This window comes from Camelus bactrianus, chromosome 2 (assembly GCF_048773025.1).
Source record: "Camelus bactrianus isolate YW-2024 breed Bactrian camel chromosome 2, ASM4877302v1, whole genome shotgun sequence".
NCBI classification, from domain to species: domain Eukaryota; kingdom Metazoa; phylum Chordata; class Mammalia; order Artiodactyla; family Camelidae; genus Camelus; species Camelus bactrianus.
In genome coordinates, this window is record NC_133540.1 from 79,298,260 (window position 1) to 79,319,309 (window position 21,050).

The following is a 21,050-nucleotide window of genomic DNA, read 5'->3' on the forward strand; positions in this document are numbered from 1 at the left end:
GAAAAATGAATAAAATAAATATTTCTTTATCTAAACATGAGAATTCATAAAGATAAGAATTCTATCCAAATACCTCAAGTTATCACAATATTTTCGACTTTCTGACTTTGTTCACATCAAACTTGCAAACTGAAATTCTCCTTCATCTCTGATTCCTTCCATTGGCTTATGAAAACCCCAACAATTCTTTAAAGTCTACATCAAAGACATTTTCACAATTATTCAATAAAAATTTATTTCCTTTCTTTAAACATGTATAGAATATTATATATATGATTTTTTTTTGCTACTCTAAAATCTTATGGCTGTTTTTAGAAAATGAAATGAAAAAAATATACATAAAGCGATGGCACATAATAATTCTCCAAGAAGTCCTTGCTAACATTATTATATTTAATATTACATATCAAAAGTATAACAATGTATACACTTATTTTACTATATTCCAGTCCCTCCCATAGCCAAGTATATGCTATACCATTCAGAAAATTTTTGTCTGATTTCTTTTTCGTATACAGTTTACTAAATAAGAAAGTTTTTAGATTTAAACGCTGAAGAATAATATTAGTCCCCATTTGTGTTATACTGTAAATAACAAAAGGACCCCAAATAATTATGTTGGTATGAAATTTTAAATATTTCATAGCATTGTTCTTCTCTGGAAGATGTTAGGAAATATTTGAAAAAAGTTTTTAGAGACACTGATATATATGTATGTATGCTTGAATATATTATATTTTAATTATAACTTTGATATTTGAATTATATTTTTAAATGTGATGGTTTGTTTTAACAGTGTTCATTGCTTTATCTCACTGTTACTTATCACAAAGCACTATCATATGTTGCTTCTTCTGACAGGGAATGCCTAAAATTCACTAGAATAACAGATATTTGTCTATCAGTCTTTTCAAGGGCCATCTAATCTCAAAAAAACAGGTGATTTTCATGATTAACAACTCATAGTTAGGGTTTGCTGAATGCTCAACTTCCTCTTTATGAGGGCACATAATCTTGTGTTTACCTGCTGGTGGTTCCAACAATCTTGAACACAATGACCTAGAGTATTATAGTTTGTGTTTAACATGTGATACACCATATAGCATGTAATAAAATTGAAGTCAACAATTAAGTTGTGAGTACAAAGTCACGTGAAAACAGTTCCTTGATCTTACATGAAAATCTTTCACAAGTAGATTATTATGAAAAAGCTGTATGCTTTTCCCCAAACTACAATACATTAAAGACAGTCTTCTAATTGACATATACATATTTTTTCCTGAATTTGCAAACTTTCTAGCCTAAGATTATGCTTTCCTGAAAGAAATCTACATGTGGGAAGTGGGTTATTATTACAAGCTTTTCACAAAGTTTTTAATTCGTTATTTTTTTAAAATTACATTTCACTTTCACATGTTAGAAAAGGGCTGATTTTGAATAAATCTTTTAGAACTGCCCTTTCTGGAATAATTTTAGTCAAATACAGCAGAAAAAAATATAATTAACCATTAAATGATTCAGACAGTGTTGCTCAATTAGCCACAAGACTGACTGTGCTTGATCAACTCTTTCAGTACTTTAGTTGTACTCAGAGCACAAAGAGAAGAAAAGATGATAATTAACAGAGCATAAAAGAATTTCTGATTACTAAATTTATGTCTCCGTAGCTTCATCAGTAAGTTTATTCATAATAACTTCTACTTTGTAGCTAGTTTTACAAGCTCTTAAAAAGAAGAAGCTATCATTACAATAATTTATTCACTTTTGTAAATAACAATTAATTGTGCATATGAGAGAAATGAGTATTCTAACATCTGAAATCCTGAAGTTCTCTTCTTAAATGTTTCTTTCTCATCAGAAGAAATTAATCTTAAAATGTTAAGTAGGACAAGGTAAATGATGTTTGTTTGTTGAACCAAAATTTTACCTCTAAATTTCAACTGATCATAGTTGAGTTTTGGGTCATTATTGCTTTATTCAACACTTAAGTTGATGAACTTAGGAAAAGCTTTCCACATTTAAGTGAAACAGGATTTGCCTGAATTTGCCCCATATGAAAATACTGCAGTAAAGAAACCCTTTTTTTTTTTTTTGTACTACTACTACTTTTTAAAACTGTATTCTAGCCACTTCTCAGGAACTCATTGAAATGAACAGATATCTTCAAACTACCTCCAAAACAAAAAATATCCTACTTAAAGAAATAAAAATTAAGTGGTAAGGAAAAACAACTTGAAATTTGTTTGACAGAGTAATTGCAATGTGCAAACCAAAAATTGTTAGTAAACTCTGTAAATAAATGTTTCTACTAAAGACACACTATAGTACATATAAAATATAAAGACACATAAAATAGTTCCATATACTTTACTCAGGATGGACGAGGAGTTTTCTAAGTAAACAAATGTTATTTTACTAGTAAGTAATCTTCAGATTGTAACTAAAATACAAATAAGCAATAAGCAATCTATATGAAAACATTTTTATAAATTCAAAACATGTTTGGTATTTTATAGAATATCAAGTATTTTCACCATGAATAAAATTGACATGATACTACAAATATGCAGAAATATCAGTTTTAATAAAATTTAATTGTTTTAAGTTTAACTATATTTCATTTACTATTTAAGAAATTGGAAAATTATTTTGTATCATACCAATTTTATTTCTTTATAAACTATAATGAATTACTTAAAATGAGTTTTTGTTATGTCAAAATAATATATATGTATCCATATATATATGTCAGTTTTTAATATTATAAATATATTGCAATAACACATTTGGTCAACTTCATTTTAATTCAAAAACAAAATAAACATTAAAACATAAAATAAATTCTTTAAAATCTTCACCATAGAAAGTTTCAAAAATATATTAATCTGAATAATGTATTTTTAAATAAATACTTCACTCCCCAGTAAATTATATGTATATGTAAATTTTATTTAGGCATATAGCCCAGATATTATTTATATTTTTATTACATATACATATATATCATATAAATATTGTAAATATAAAAGAAGAGGGAAAAATATGGTAAAAATATGACTGGATATCTAATTTTATTACATATAATTTTGGTATAGTTATTATATTATAACATTGCAGGCATAAATAAATACAATTTCAATAGCTACTCTAAGACTAATATTTAATTTTTGTAATCCTTCAATAAAACTGAATGTCTCTTATTGACTAGAATATTTATTTGTAGTGTCTATCACTAAGCCATTTTATTTCTATTTAATACAAAAATAGTAGTCTTTATATATTATTTATTGAATAAATGACTTTCTATATACTTGTTTTCTGTCTTATAGCTTGAAATTCTAAAATATTGAAAATAAGGAAGAAATTTTAAAATTGAAATTAGAGCTGGATACCCTAAAAAGTACAAAAAGAAGTAATATTTTATAAGTCGGAAAATAATTCAGATTTTAAGAACACAGAATTTTTCATGGTGAATACTCTTTCTGGAATAGTTTTAGAATATGTTTTGTATCCTAGGTGAGAATATTTTAGAACTAGAGGGAATCGTAAACACCAGAGTTAAAAGCACATTTTTAAGAATAAAATAAAGCTTGGTGAATTAACATTTATGATTACTTCATAGGTAACTTTGACTATGCTTTCCTACTGCAAGTTTATGAAGCCAAGAAAATAATCCTTGCACTCAGGAGAGTTTACATGATATAACTGAAATCAGAAAGCCCAAATCATATTAAATGAAGTAATTTCTGTCTAAATACTGAAGAACTATTTCAAATAAAATAGTATTACCTATGAGCAAACTAATAAGTAATCATTAAGAAAAAATATATGTTAAAAACATTAGTGAACAAATGACAATCATTTTCCTTTTCAAATAGTCACACATATTATTACATGAAAATTAACTGCTATGTGAAGATAGTTAACAAATGAATATTTTATTTTCTATTGATTAATCATTCAACTTCAAAATCAATGTAAATATGCATAATCCAAATTAATTTATATTCACTTCTTTCAAAAAGTGATTTTTCCATAAACACAAAAATTTTACATTAATAAGACAGTTCATTAAAATGTATGCAAATAAAACTAAAGAGAAAAGAAAAAGTCCCTGTGATATATTTTAACTCCAGTTTGACTCTTCTTAATTACAAACTGTAAAATATTTCAGAGTCCATATTAAGTGATACAATTGACTAGTGATGATCAGAATAAAAAGGCTTTCTTGGAATAAGTAAGTTTATAGTCTGTTGAAAATTATTGATTAAAACTTAATTGGTTTCCACTTGGTTTGCAGTGACAGTGACAAGGACATTTACCAAAATCACTTCATCTTTAGTTTTAAAAGGGAAATATGACATTTATGCATACTTCAATTATTATTGCCATGAAATTTATTTTGAAGAGTCTCAAATATAGTGAAAATTACAATGGAAGTGATAAGTAATAATGAACTCAGTATCAATAGTAGATATCCATCTGTTTTGTGTATATGTATGTATGTATATATCCTACTTATTAGTAATAAAAATTATAGTTTATCCTGTACTATTATGGTGATTGTAAAAATAGCCAAAATATTTTGCAGATCCTCCCCTCAAGTAGAGTTTATTTCCCTGGACGTTAAATTTAAGCTAGCCTTGTGATTTGCTTGAACCAAAAGCATGTGTTGAAAGTGAGGCTGTGCCAGTTGCAAATCTAACACCCAAGAGGCCATGTATTTCTAGTCTTTGTGCTAACATCCCTGATCAGCACCATGTAAAGAAGCCTGAGTTAGCTTCCCCAGTGATGACAGAGATGTGGCCCAGTTACACCCTTTCCTAGAGATCATTCATTCCCAGATCAGTGACCAAGCAGCAGCGACCTGGCAGCAGGCTTGAGAGCCCAGCAGATGTCAGCAGATCTGCTGAGCAGCTGTATGCTAAATCACCAAATAACAGAATAATAAGATAAACAATGGTCTTTATTTTAAGCTGATAACTTTTGAGTATTTGCTTTCAAGTGGTAAAGAACTATTAAAAATATTAGTCATTAAGAAGGGACAAGGAAGAGAAATATATAGTTCAGTCATTTCACTGTACAGATTACAAATTCAGAAGAGAGATGTTTACTTTTTAAATACTTACATCAGGTTTGTAGATCACCTGAGATGTTAACTCTATTGTATAATTAACTTTTTACTATTTTCTTAGATCACCTGAGATGTTAACTCTATTGTATAATTAACTTTTTACTATTTTCTACTGATGATATTAAAGATACATGTCGATTAAATTTAACTTTAAAAAAATACACTCAAATTTCAACTTCTATACACAGAAATGAAACTAACATGGTACCACTGTGAAATATGTCACATATTTAGTTTTATAATATATCTGAAACTATTCATCAGTCATATAAATATTTAACCTTAATATTCAAGTTACTTAGTATCTGCTTTTGAAAGATGCACAGTGCAGTTAAACTGAATTTCAGCAAAAAACAAAACAAAAAAGTAACAGAAAACAAAACCAAAATTTTATAATGCATAAGATCTTAAAATGTAAGGTTTATTACCTTGGTGACTCAAGGAAATCCCCATTTTAAGATTCATATTATTTCTTGGGAAATGAGTTATGGGTAGCCAGTTTTCTAAAAAAAAAAAGTAGGGTTTTACCTACCTCTTTAAGCATCAAATATTTAAACCCATCCAATTTGAACACTTTTCTTCCTAAAATACATTTATTGTCCTACCAAGAGAAGGATAATTTAAATGGTTCTTGGAAACTAAAGACAAATTAGTTATTTTAGCAAATATTTGTTCTATTGATCTCCACTTCTCTAAAAAGTGATGCTGGTTGTTAGACTGGGATCTTTGGCTTGCTTTGGACAATGAAATGTGGATAGAAGAGGCAAAGTCCATTTCAAACAATAGGTCTTAAAAGGCACAAAAACATCTGGGAGCTTCTGGCTTATACCTTGATGAGTGTATGTTCTCTCATTTCTTGGACTTGTTCCTGCACTCGCTTGCTACACGTGTCACTTGTCTTTCTTGAGAACACAGGCAGCCTAATTGTTTCATCTAAGCAAATCAATTAATAGAATTTGAGTGAGAAATTGGGGCTCTGCATATGATTAAAGTGAATGAACTTTGAAACAAATTTTGGAGGAAATAACTTCATTGCAAAGAGTTTGCTTACTCAAGTAGATTTATAATTGTTCAAAATATTGGTTGTTCCTCCCTGGGCAGGCCTCCCAGAGGGAATATTTGGTGTCTCTCCCATGTTGAACTCAGGCATGACACTGATTGACCAGTGAAATATGAGAGGAAACAAATGTTTAATATTCAAGCAGAAGCTTTAAGAGCCAGAGTGTGTGTGGTTCAGCAACTGTTAGGGACTGAAAATGTTTTTGTGTCCCACAATCCATGTTGAAATTCTGTTCCATAATGTGATGTTATTAGGAGCTAGAGTCTTTGGGAGGTAATTAAATCATGTGGGTGGAGCTTTCATGAAGGAATTAGTGCCCTTATAAAAGAAACTCCAGAGAATTCTTAGTGCTGTAGATACAATTAGAAAATAGACTGCAGCTTCAAAGGGGATCCTAACCAGAACCTGGCCATGTTGGCACCTTGATCTTAGACTTCCAGCTTCCATAACTGTGAGAAATAAATTTTTGTTGTTTAAAAGGTGACCAGTCTATGTAACTTTATAGCAGTCTATAGTGACTATGATACCCCTACTCTATTCACTCTACTTGGAAGCTGACATGACAACGACAAGAGCTGCTTCATCAACCTGGTTGCAGGAAAGAGAGCTCAGAGCATGGCCACATCTCATCCACATTGGCATGCCATATGGGTGTGAATTAAACCTTTGTTATTGTCCATCATTGATTATTTGGAGTCATTGATTAATTTAGACTGAAGACTACTGTTATGTGTTGTGTATTGTCTATATTCAAAAAGTGGTAGGATTTTTTCTTAGATAACTAGATTTAATCTATGGATGTGAAGAGACCCTCATATCCTATACCCTCGATGGATAGTTTTAAAAGGATTCCCCAAACATCAGAGATCACTTCAAATTCTGAAGTGATGGTAATACATTTCTTTTTATCTACTTCAATATTTCTACTTCAGTATTTATGCTACAGTTTTTAAAATATGGAGACTGTGAAATGAGTTTCAAGCAAAAATAATTAGGGAGAAAAACCAACTTTAGAAAGTTCATATTATTGATTAGTTGTTTGACATCAAACCACAGAGATAGATGCTACAATTACTTCTGCACCACTGGCTCACTGCCCTCATAAATGCAATGACATAGTGCCAGCCACTGAAAGCGATGGCATTGCTTTTCAAATTTCATTGTGTGTATTGCATGTTCACAGATGAATTCATCCTCAACAATTAAACAAACTCTGAGTATTGATCATCTTAGAATAGTGAAAAATTTATTATGTAATGTGCCTGAAAATCTGAAAAATATTTGATGATTAAATGAGCCATGAATCATCAACATCTTCATTGCATCTCTTTACGTTATATCATGCTTTATCTGGAATTCTGATCAATGCATTTCCATGACTTTGAAGGCCATATATTTCCATACCCTCAAATGTATATCTCCAACACTAAGTTGTTTTCATAGCTGCAAACTTACATATACAATTGAATATTTAACACATTGACATGGATGGCTCACAGTGATCACAAATTTAAAAATGCAGAACTGAATGCAATATGGGTTAAGCCAAAAACTGCTTCTACTCCATTAATGAAACCAATATTGAATTTTTCAAGGCAGAGTGTTTATATAAACCGTAAATTTTCAACTTCATTGTCAGGGAAATCTGAGCTTTACTGATTTGATCTCCTATGTTTAAAATCATCCCCCTTCTGCTGTCAAAAATTTTTTCAGTATCACCTACTAGAAACATATTAGGTAATCATTAAACATTCACTGAAGAAATTAATATTCAGTGGAGACATAGAGTACCTAATATATTCAATTTATTTAATTATCTTATATGTATAATAAAATATCTTATTAACTGGCTTTACAGTTTTGTGCATACATTTATTAAATGTTTTATTAATTTTTTTCAGATTTATTTAGGCATAACTGACAGATTAAATGGTTAAGATATTTAAAAGTTACAATGTGGTAAATTGATACACATATACATTGTTAAAGGATTCCCTTGTTGAGTTAATTAACATATTCATCATCTTACCTAATTACCCTTTTTGGTTTTGGTGGGAACATTTAAGTTCTACTCTCTTAACAGATTTCAATTTTACAATACAGTGGTATCAGCTATAGTCATCATGTTATGCAATAGATCCTCTGGTCTTTTTCTTACAGCTGGAAGTTCGTACCCTTTTACCAACTTCTCTTTATTTCCCTCAAACTTCAGCCAGCAACAATCACTTTTCTACTTTCTTATTCTATGAGTTTAACTTTTTTTTCAATTCCACATATACGTAACACCAGGCAGTATTTGTCTTTCTCTGCCTAGCTTATTTCTCTTAGCATAATATGTTGTTGCAATGACAGAATTTCCTTCTTTTTAAAGACTTAATGATAGTTCATTGAATATATATAATGCACATATATATAATATATATACATATTTTCTTTATCCATTCATCTGTAGATGGATACTTAGGTTGTTTCCATACCTTGACTATTGTAAATAGTGCTGCTAATAAACATGACAGCACAGATATCTCTGAGATGGTGATTTTGTTTCTTCTGAATATATACTAAAAAGTTGGATTGTTGGATTATATGGTAATTCTATTTTCAATTTCTTGAGGAACCTCCATACTGTTTCCATAGAGGCTGTGCCAATTTATATTCCTACCAGCAAGTGCACAAGGGTTCCCTTTTCTTTACATTCTGGCCAAAACATGTTATCTCTTGTCTTTTTAATGATACCTGCTATAACCAATAGATAGCCAATGAGGTTATGTCTCATTGTGGTTTTGATTTGCATTTCCCTGATGATTAGTGATTTTTGAGCATCTTTTCATGTACTTAATTGGCCATCTGTATGTCTTTGGAAAAAATGTCTATTTAGGTCTTTTTTCTACTTTCAAATTGGGTTACTTATACCTTTGCTATTGTATGAGTTCCTGGTGTATTTTGGATATTAACCCCTTATTGGATATGTAGTTTGCAAATATTTTCTCCCATTTCATAAGTTGTCTTTTCATTTTGTTGATAGTTTTCTTTACTGTGCAGAAGCTTTTTAATTTGATGTAATCCTGCCTTATTGTCTGTAATCCTACAGTTTTAGATGGAAGAAGAAATATTTTACAACATACATATATATATATGTATTGTATGCATCTGCTCTCCTCTTTCTCTTTGTTATGTTTTTCCAATGATAAAAGGATCTTTAATATTGAAATAACAAAATTACAAATATCATCTTTAATTCAAGTTTCATTGAATGCACCAGTCAGAATAGTCTAGGTTATACAACTCAGTAGTTTGAAACAATATATGCTTATGTTTCAACCTTACATGCATATCACAGATTGACTGGTGGAACCACTCTGCATTTTCCTCACTCTAGGGTCCATATTAACAAAGCAGACATCATATGGAACATTGCTTGTTTCCAAGGGAGAAGTTAGGGGGAAAATGGTGAAATTAGAGTAGGTTCTTAAAACTTCCATCAGGAAATGAATACATGCCTTTCACTCTCATTTCACAGCACACAACAAGTTACTTCAAAGAGTTAGGCAAGTTTAATTCTGCCATGTTCCTGTGTGAGAACTAGGGAAAAAATCTTATTAAAGAATACTAATATTTGCCAAAGTCTACCCTTCTGATCAAATAATTCTTCCTCTATCATTTACTCATGGTATGTGTTTTCAAAATGCACACACCATGTCCTCATGGAAGCAGCACAAAATTCCTTCTAGTCATGGTGTTGACCTCAAAGCCCAAGGTGTCTGAATGATATGAGGTATTATATACCTATTCATTCAGAGACCTATGAACCAAAAGACAAGATATCTGCTCTCCTAAAGCCCATTTCCTGCCTATGGATGCTAAGGAACCAAAAATGACTTTAAGGCTTCTAAACTCAGAGTTTCTAAAATGTTTAAAATTTTATCTAGAATATTCTAGAAGACAATAAAACCAGACACTATTCCCATCTTTTCTCTGTCTGTCATAAGCAAGAAATGCCATGCATATCTCACTCACTCATGATAGAGATAGATATATACATATAAAGTTACATATATATTTCAAACATCATTTATTTATATATATGTGTGTTTATATATGTGTGTATATATATATATGCACACACACATATATACACAGAGAGGGGCTGGAAAATTTAGGGTTTTTCTCAAGGTGGGAGGTAGAATATGAAATATTATTCATGTTCCTTCCGTTACATAAGACATATGCTTTTCATCTTTGACCAAGAAAGACATTAGTTTCCTGGGCACATGAGGGGAAATAAAAATGGTCAACTCATCAGCTGTCAAACAAATATAAGATCAACTATTTTGTTACATGCATTACAAAGTTACCCCCATCACCAGTGTGACCTGCTATGTATAATGTCCATAAAAGTCATGATTGCAAATAATAATCCCCACTGCATATGGCGGGCAGTTTAGTCTCTGCTCCTCTTGGTCCAGAAGTAGTAACTATTAGGCATGATAACATCATCATTCCCCTCATTGTTATGTAGACAGCAATTTTTGGTAACTTTTATCAGTCTCGTTTGATAGTAGAAAAATAGTCTTCAGTAGTTGTGCAGGGGCGTGCACTCATCTCACAGGCTTAAATGTAGAAAAGGCAACCATATAATTAATAGTCCAAGTTTTAAATGTGAAAAAGCATTTTTTTTAAATACACGGTGACACAAGAATAGAAAATATGATACCGGTAGGGAGTTCTACCTCTGGACATAGGTTTTCTGGCTTCTGTAAATTGAATAGACTCTATGTGACAATTAAAATGATAACACAGTAACAGAACCACTTCACCTATAATAACAAAATCCAAATTCTATTTCACCTAGTGATATTGTGGAGCCTGATAAATACATCTGATAGAAACTATAATGTATTTATAGTATATATAGTGTGTTTACTGTGTTTTGCTAAATATACTGTGGGTATTCAGGGAAGAAGACTAACAGGGAGAGATTCTAGAGAGTCAACAGCTTGACAAACTGTGAGGTGAGGCCTTCTCCATCAGTTCATTAAAGAATTGGCTCCATAGGTGAATTCTCTACTGATGGGAACACCTTGGTCATGCTGCAATCACTTGCTGAGTGTCAGCCTTTTCAACCTCCCATATAAGTAACTGTGAGGCAACAGCATGAGCAGATTTGAAAAAAAAGTTAAGTGTTCCATCACATACACATTATGTGTTATAGAACTCCACATAGTGAACTGTCCTTTTGGGACTGATGTGACAGTGAGTGGTATGTGTAATTAGAAGAGACATAATCAGGCAAATGAGAAATGGGTGTCTTTGTGTACAGAAACAAGGTTAAACTTTGATTCCAGATTTTTTTCTTCTGTCGTAACACAGTATAGTGTCAAGTTCAGTTAACTTGAAAATCAGGTGTTTTAGCCAAATTGTACTTCCATACTTAAACTATGACATACAAGGACCATTAATTTAAGTTACAGGGATTCTATGATCAACAAAGGCCTAAGAAGACATTATGTCTCTACAATGCCAGAAATGCTCACTGAAAAGTAAAAGTAAATGTATGGATCTATTTTTTATAATCATAAAATTACCTATTTGATTGATTGCCTCTCACTTCGAAATAAAGCAGATTTTATTTTAGCAATCGACAGCTTAGGGGCTGTTCTTGCTGTTTACTTTCTTATGTCGAGTTAAAAGAATTCTACATAAAAATAGCTCTTTAGATAAAACTAGTTTCTCAGTAATTTTAGAGTGAGAGCTTTTTCAGTTTTTTCTATCTATAAAAACAAAGTAGCATATCATCTGAATTGCTAGAAACCTCAGGTTTCTATGTTAAAGTCCTGATTAAATTAGATTCAGACTATAACAGGATTTTATTAAACGAAGTTTATGAGAAGCAGATAATAAATATATATTCAATGGCACAGAGACCAGTGTTGACAAATAAAGGACTCAATTACACAGGCAGTAATTCATCAAATGTTTTCTGAAAAGAAATTACTAACTACATTACATTTTAATTTTTTTTTAAATCAAATAACCAATAATTACAAAATCAGAAACACCCAAACATGAAGTAATATTGCGTGGTTATTTGGGAGGCAGTAAAAATGTGTAATGAGAAAACCTAAACTGCAATAAGGAAAAAAGGACAAGCAATCATTAATTCACTCTTTTTACAAAATGATGTTAAAGTGATGAATTTGTAAGAAGGCAGAGGTGGAGCATTCCTTGATTTAAGAGTAAGATCAACTCTCAAATAAAAAATCTGTTATCAAGTTGTACTAGGCAGTTCAAAATAAATCTGCCTGAAGGAGAACTAACTTCTGATAGGAAAACAAATGTGTGTGACATTCATAGGCTTTATGTGGTGGCAGACTGGTGGGCTCAGGTTACTTCGTTGAATCCCGGTAGATCAACAGGGATTGAAAATTATTTGAAGACTGTCAGTTTAAAAATCCACTAATAAAATATAATATACTAATGGTATGGAGCCTGAAAAAGGTGCACATTTGAAACTGTTAAGTGGGTAGGGAATTAATCTTTGCCTTCCTTCCTAGATTCTCCAGAGGTATCTTTATAGCAATATGCCTTCAGTTAAAGCCTGAAAGGCCAAGGATGTAAGGCATTTAGAAGAGATAATTTCTACTTTAGGAGATTGCCCTTTTCTGTTAAAGATATCCCCAGGATGATCCTTCAGTGTGCTGGGACTGTTCATAACTGGAAGAGATTTCTAAAGCCACTCTCAATTTTTTCAGTAGAGAAAAAAACTCATTCATTTGGGCTCAGTCAGCACCTTGTTCTTACCTCTATATTACTCTGTGTTGTATTATCTTGTGTTGGACTATTTACATGTGATTATCCATCACAATGTGATGAACATCTTGAAGAGGAGGGAACATTTTGGGTGGTTTATTTAGTTTCCATGCTGGTGTACCTAGCATCTGTCATAGGGTCTACCAGCTGGAAGGCTGGTATTATTCAATGTATAAGAAGAAAAACAAACAAGGAACAAGGACAGTAGGAGGGATGGAAGGAGAGAAGTGGAAGTCAGGCAATGTTCCAGGATTATATCTCTGCAAGATATTCTTGTCAGTACTTGATAATAATCAATGGGTCACATTTTAAGGGTAATATCACCTTCAAACAATGACTGCCTTCAAATCTTTGAGCTCTTATCACGGAGCCATGGAAATACCATAGGTTTTACAACAGAAAGTAAGATGCAATGTAAAATGAGATGAAGCCAAGATACACACGCTCTGATGTATGTATGATTTAGGACTTCATGGAACGTAGATACCGTCATTACACGTTCTAGCAAAAGTATAAATTTCATCATTCATGTGTGTCTAATAATGCAAACTGAAGCTTTCAGGGAGCACCAACATGTGCCCACAAACATGCGTTGTGAGAATATTAAAAGCTTAATGTGATATAAACATCAAATTCCACTTGCTGCAACATTGCCCCTTCAGTCCTCTTTCCTTTAAGCCTTTAGATAATTTTTTTAAATGGATGTTTATTTCTTAATGTTGCCTTAAAATCTTGCTCATTTTAAAAAATACTTTTAAGGAATAGTTATAGGAAAGAAAGTTGTCAGTAGATAATTCTGAGTGCTGAGGTCAGTAAAAGGAACACTAAAAAAATGGTTATATTTTAGTAAAACTAAGATCACAGCAACAAGTAAGGTAATGATTTTGATAGTTGTCAGGCTACCAGAAAGTACAGTAAAATGTTATTCTGTACAAGGTACATGCTTAAAATATGATTACTTTTAATATCTTTAAAAATAAATCAAGTATGAGCATGAAAAGATCACACTAAAAATATTTCCCAGAAATAAATTATGTAAGCAGTCTTCATCTTTTTTTGTTTGAACTGTTAGATTATGAAAGAACTAAGAATTTCTTCATTGTGAACTTTCTGACAAATAGGAGAGCGTGCACATCTTCAGGTTTTGCTGAGTTTAGCTAAATTACTCCCTAGCATTGCTGCCTGACTTTCACATTGTTTGACCAAGGAACCTGCAGGGAGCTTAAACTGACTTGCCCCTCAGGCAAGCCGAAGCCCCCATGCATGCCAAGGCCTCCTCCTTCTGTGCTCCTTAGATAAGACCCTCTTGGGTTTTACCAAAACCCCAGTCTTTTGGTTTGAATTGACCAATCTGGTCTTAGCTGAGAAACCCGAAAGCACTCCATTTATGGACCCTAATGAAGGCATGTGTCCCAGGTCCTGTCTCTCTGTCTGTGTTCTTCAGTGTAGTCCCCTGAGGCCTGCTCGATTCTTCCTCCAGGACTGTGAGTAATAAACTCTATTTCATTTTCTCTCCTGGTCTGTTGTTGAATCTCAGCTTACCATCTGGCACCATGTGCCCCACTTAACAAGTGTTGATTTGACAAATTCATAACAGGTTTACATTTAGAGAGATTGCCGTAATTCATCACAAAAATCCCAGTAAAACTGAATTTAACTGAAATAAAATGGTAATGGAATATTCCTTTAACCTGTAATACCACATTCTATTCTATTGAACCTGGATACAAACATTTGTCTAACCTATGTGGGCTGTAACTACATTTGCTAGAAAATACTATATATTTATTGCATAATTATTCTGTTTTGTTATACTTATGATTTTCAGTAAAGATTAAATCAGAAATATATGTATGTGTGTATGTGTGTATATATATATACACTTAAAGGTTTAAGTGTGTCCTAAAAACATGCTCAATGATTTACATTTAATTTGAATTATTTTATACTTATTCCTCAAACATGGATTATAAACACACATATGAGAAAAAATAATTTAACTTCAATGCATTTATTTCACTGTAAACATTTTACTAAACTTTCCTTCATTTTACAGTTCTTTAGTACATTTAATTGATGTGAGAATTCTCATGGTATTGTTAAATTTGTAAATTTTGTTAGCTGTGTCCTACTTTATTCACAGCTCTCAGCTATAGCCGTTTCCTTAAGGAAATTCCTTATGAAAGGTGATATTTGTTCAGGTGCCTCCAGTGAGATAACTTAGGTCAGTAAAATGTACGGGAAAAGAAAACAAGGCCAGTGCCCAGTGTCACAAGCTGGTTAAGCGAGAGGTGGCTAAGTATCCTCAAAGTCTCCGAAGATCTCATGATGTCACGTTGCCTGTCAAATGTGTCGGTCCTGAACAGACTCACAAAAGATTTGCTTCTCAGTTTTACTGAACTCTCTGTCTTCAGTCTTTCTACTATCATTCTATCTTCCACATGGTTGCCAGATTTAATTTTCTGAATGGCAAATCTGAAAACATTATCCCTCTGACTTGAAAGAAAAGAAAAAGTCCAGGTGGTTTTGCAAGGCACGCAGGCCCCCTACCCTACCCCCACCCATACCATCTATTTTCAGTTCGCTCCATTCTGCAGCGTCACACCATGGACTGACTTACATCAGTCCAGAAACCTTGCTTGTTACTTTTCTACTTCTTTACTTTTGTAATGCTAATTATTGTTCCAAGAGGTTGCTCCTTCTACCCTGCCCATGCTAGTGAATTGTACTACATATTTTTAAAGATCCTTTTGAGTCTTTCTTTCCACTGCATTCATCTTTATTTCTCATCCTCATGCTTAAACCTCTATCAGATGCTTTCCCCAGCCTTCTTTGTATAATTTGTTTTAAACTCTCCTATGCTTGTTGCCATATTATAATTTGTTTTAAAATGTGTAATCTCTCTTTCTGATTTGACTCATGCATATCAGGGTAAGGAAATGTGTTTAATTTTCAACCCCATGTAACCTAACATATAGTAACCACTCATAAAGCAACTAATCTGAATAACAAAGTAAACATAACCCTCTCGCCTGTACATGTCTCTCTGGGATATAGTCACCACTTCACAGCAACATTCTTTACACAGAAAATGTTGTCTAAATCTTATGTTTTTTAAACATGTGATCAGAACTATTAATTTTCTTCATTCAGTCTTGACTTGTGGGTTTCCGTAGTGTAGTGGTTATCATGATCGCCTGACAGTCTTGACCTAACAGGAAACAGGGTCTCTTAATTGCACAGTGTAGCCCTCTTAATTTTCTTCCTGTAATGGTTAGCTTTTCTTTTTTCATCTCATCTTTAAATTTCCTAGGAAAACATGATTTATTCACATTCATTCATCTAAAAATGTGTTATTTTAGCTTTAAGGTTTGTTTCTATATTTAAAACACAAACCTTTGAGAGTTATTATTTTATTACCTTTCAAGAAAGTATAATCTTTAGAATGAAATCCAAGAGGATCCTGGATATGGCATGTTCCAATTTTGCATCCAAGATATATTTATTGTACAATAGCACTTAGGTCATTTGATCTGTTTGAATCATGGCAATGTTGAAAAGGTCATTTTCATGTCATCAGTTTAGTGCTTCCCAAACTATGTAGGATAAGGTATCATTTTTGAAAAAAATTCTACTTTGTTGTGGACTAATACATCTGTCAAATACAAGGAAAATAAATTGCTAGAAATAAATGAAATACTGACCAAATACAGTCTTCATTTAAGAAAAGATTATTTGATTGAACAGGAACAGAGTTACTCTTTAAAATTGTTATGATAGCTTACAAATGTTCATTCCCAACTACTAGGTTGTATAATATACATAATGGAGATTTCAACTAATTATTACTGGGACAAGGAACACATCTGCTTATGGGAGATCATAGCGGCACACGAAGGGGTTGCCATCTCAGCTGGACCATGAAGAATGATTGTTAATTAGACATAAGACTGTGACAGACCAGTCTAGGCAGAGGAATCAAATTTGATCAAAACTAAAAGAATGGAAATTACAAAATTGTTTTGGGACTGGTGAGTAGTGTAGAATGTTGAAACATTGAGTAATAGAGAAAAAGGTGGTAGATAATCCCAAATATGTGAATCAGACTACATAAGAGTCAGTAGAGTTGAAGAATGAAGTGTTTGGGGAAAATATATTTTTCAAGACTACTGCTACGTACAAAAGAAGAGCCTTCCAGAAAACTCACGTTTCTTATTTCCCATTGCTTGTCTCCCCCATTTCAGATTCGATTTCTCTTCAAATCACTGTACCTAAAATAGTCTAATTAAATTCAACAATGACTGCCTCAGCATTTAATGCAAGGGATACTTACAGTGTTTCTCTGTGCTTCTTAGCTGCATTTGACTCTACTGATCTCCTACTTGTCACTAAAATATTCTTTATTAGGTTTTGTGATGGAATATTCACCATATTTCTTCTATCTCTCTGACTCCTCCTCTTTATTTTCCTTTTTCATCTCCCCTTTATTTAAAACCTTTACATTTTAGAATTCCTCAGGTTTCTGTAGTTGGTTCTTTTCTCAGCCATCGCACTGTTCTTTCTTAATTTTATCTTCTCTACTCCAGTGGCTGCAAGGATCTCCTCTATGTTTCTAACTCCCAAGACAACATATTTCATCATGACCACCCTCCTGAGTTCTAGATCTTCTCACCCAGATGCCTACTGAGTATCTCACAAAGATCTCCAACTTAAAATGAACAAAACTGAGTTTTGGTTTCCTCCTCACCTCTCTACTTGTTGAATAACAACAATAATAGAAAGCAAACATGCAACAAACAAACATAAAAATCCACAAAAAGATTCAGTAAATTATGCCATCCTCAGGATCTGCAATTCTCAAACAGCAATTTAATATCATACTCACATCACCCATGTTCCTCATTCTTGACAACCAAACAACATGTCCTGTTGTTTCTACCTCCTAAGTATCTGTTATATCTTCCTATTTCTGTTCATCTTATTCACTGTCTGGACCACACATGAATACCATGTCTCTAGGGAGATTTTCCTGTTCCACAGATTAACTCATCACCCTGTGTTTACCACCATAAATCACTTTGTGCTCCCTCTTATGTTGCAGATATCTTTGCACCTAAAATTACTTCTACAGTGTTTGTCTTCCACAGGAGAGAATAAAATCTACAAAATATAGGAATTTTATCTGTTTGTGTTAATGCATTGTCTCTAGAACACTAGACATACATCTTAACAAATATCTTTTGAATTAATACTTACAACACTATAACGACAAAATAGAGAGTTGGAGAAATACTGAATCTGATAATTTCAACTCTTCTTTTTAGAGGCATCCTCTAAAAGTTATTCATCTTTTTTGCCTTTCTAAATGGAGTATCATTGCATATTATATATTAGGAGATAAAAATGGCATCTTATTAGCTCAACTGTAGATAAAAATAGTTTTCTTAGATGTGATATATTTGGAAAATAGAAAAATGTAGACAATTAATTGATTATGTATAATAGTCTATATTTTTTAAACATTATTTATAAATAATTTTCTAGAGTATATTTATTTTTTCTCTACTATTACATTGATATGCAATGCTTTTACATCCATTGGCATCTTTTATGGTATGTCATGGTATTAGTAACCAGTGCATATTATTTAGAGTATGAGAGTTGGATATAGAACTCTAGAAACCAGTGCTACAAAGATGGTCCCTGTGACTGTGCTTTCTAATTCTAATACTTCCTAATCATTTCAGAAAGGGATAGTAATAACTATCATTTTAAAATGCCTACATTTTACAGTCATACTAGAAAAGTATCAATTCAGATATTTTCCCTCTTCAGTGGGTGAATAGTATTTTAAATATATTGCTACTACCTAAACTATGATGTTTATTTACAGAAAAATAACTATGTGACTGACATGGTGCTACATTTTGCATACATATGTAAAATTCTTAGATATCCTGCAAGATAGATATTTACCCTACATGGAAAACCAAGGATCAGAGAGTTAAGTAACATGTAAAGGTAATAAAACATTAACTATTTGCAAAGCTCAAGTGCAGAAACAAATATGTCTGACTTCAGAGCATAAACCATTGCACCACATTGTCCCTCATCACATGTGTATTTGGACATTATGTATCTTTTCTGAGAGAAATGTAAGTCAGGGCAGATAATGTTAAAGTACACTGATTCTTTTGAAATTAGAACTGCATGCTGTATTATAGAATTCCAAAGTATATGAAAAAGAGGGGTGAGCTTTGGGGATGCTCTGGGTTCATAGAAAATGATTATGTTAATTGCCTCTTTGGAGAGGAACCATCCAACTCAATTTCTTAATTTTTAAATGATATAAATATTTTAAGCATATTTTGTTTAATTCATTATTAAAGGGAATTTAAACTATTTTAAATTTCTAGGTTTGAATGTTAACTAGTGCTATTATATATATTATATACATAATATATATAATGCTATAATATATATAATGCTCAAGAGCCTATCTTTGTCTTAAATGGAATGACAAGTGGACATCTTTCTAAAGTAGCACATCTGCCCTGAAGCACATTGTAGTGCAAATCAGATGTCCCAATCATGAAATTAAATAGAACATGAGAATTTTGGCTAATGAAAGTCATTAATATCTTTTACATAATAGTGTATAATAGTTAAGAGCAAGGCACAGAACGTGTGTTGGCCAGGTTCAAACCTTTGTTCTAATACACGCTAAGTTCTTCTCTTCAGCTCTCTGTGCCACCTTTTCTTTTTTACATAAGTGAAGAATAATAATATATAAATCCTTTTAAAGAAAAGGACAATAATGGACAGAGATATTGGACCAGGTCTAAGGAAAAAGAAAAAGCAGTCCAAATTTATATTAAAATTCTAGTCTAAGTGAATCCAGAGGTCATAAACTTTGTTGCATCATGCAACATCATAAAAAAAAATAAGCATAAGGGGATAGAAGAGAGGAGCAAAAAGGGAACCAGAATGGAAGAAGAGTTAAAAAAAAAAAAAAAGAGAGAAGGAAAAGAGGAAGAGAAAAGCAGAAGATAAGGAGAAGAGTGGAAGAAAGATATTGTCATGTGCATATACATGAAATTCTGAAAACTGTCATTAGGCCATTTTAAGGCAGGTATCATTCTCCTTTTACAGATGAGCATATTAAGGCATAAATATGCTAAGTTGTATGCCCAATGAAAAATACTAAAATGATAAATTCAGAAATTAAGAATTATCAAATTTTCTAACTGAAGTATTAAAAGTGCAATTTTTATGAAGTCTTACTACCCTATAATTTTCTCTACTATTTTCTGCTGAAAATTATTATTTTTACCATTAGAAGGACTGGAGAATTATTGAGTACTTTATTTTATTTGTAAGAAGTATTGTAAAAGAAGTTAAGAATTTTGATATAGAGCAAATAAAACTATAGGAGAAAGAGGGGTCTTGAGGTCAAGTTTCTTGGAAAAAAGATTACCGAAAAAAGAAAGCAATGATACTGGAAATGTTTATCAACACTAGTGTTTTAGAGTTCTTTCCTTGCTCTTGAATCATCCACTTGTCACTAGATAAGCTTCTGACATTTTACAATAGAAGTGAAGCAAGAATAGTTAGCAACTTAAATTACCCACTGTTAAATTTTTAAAATGTATTTTTCACATATATTTTTGGTGTTCCAAAAATATTTACTATGGTATTTAACAATATTTTTAATCTGCTCTCTGTTTTATCATCCTTGATTAGTCATATTATTTTAATTATTCGTGGAAAATACTTAAATTAGTCAAATTAACATTCCCATCTGCATTAACTTCTTTATGAAAAGTTTGTTAGCTTATCAGAACATGACTATTTGATAGTAAATTAAACACTAATACAAAGTTAAATTCTGTACAACTTTGTTGGGAGCAAGTCAGGAAGAATTTTGACATTCAGTGGAATTATTTAATTAAATATCTTTTTCTGTGAATGTATCTACATTTATTTGATTGATAATTAGATTCAGAAAAATAGTAAAAAGTATTTTCAAATATACTCTTCTACCCC

The 21,050-nt window shown here is 31.9% G+C and overlaps 1 protein-coding gene across 5 annotated transcripts in view; it reads right to left on the minus strand.

Moving 5' to 3' along the window:
• The window catches only part of TECRL (trans-2,3-enoyl-CoA reductase like), a 107,591-nt gene that overhangs the window by 82,130 nt on the left and 4,411 nt on the right, over window positions 1–21,050 (minus strand). Inside the window, exon 2 of one of the 5 annotated variants that reach the window (XM_045504698.2) lies at window positions 5,563–5,637. The exons of the other annotated variants lie outside the window; for them this stretch is intronic. The gene's annotated coding sequence lies outside the window, so the exon portion shown is untranslated. The remainder of the gene's footprint in view (window positions 1–5,562; window positions 5,638–21,050) is intronic. 5 annotated transcript variants of the gene reach the window in all.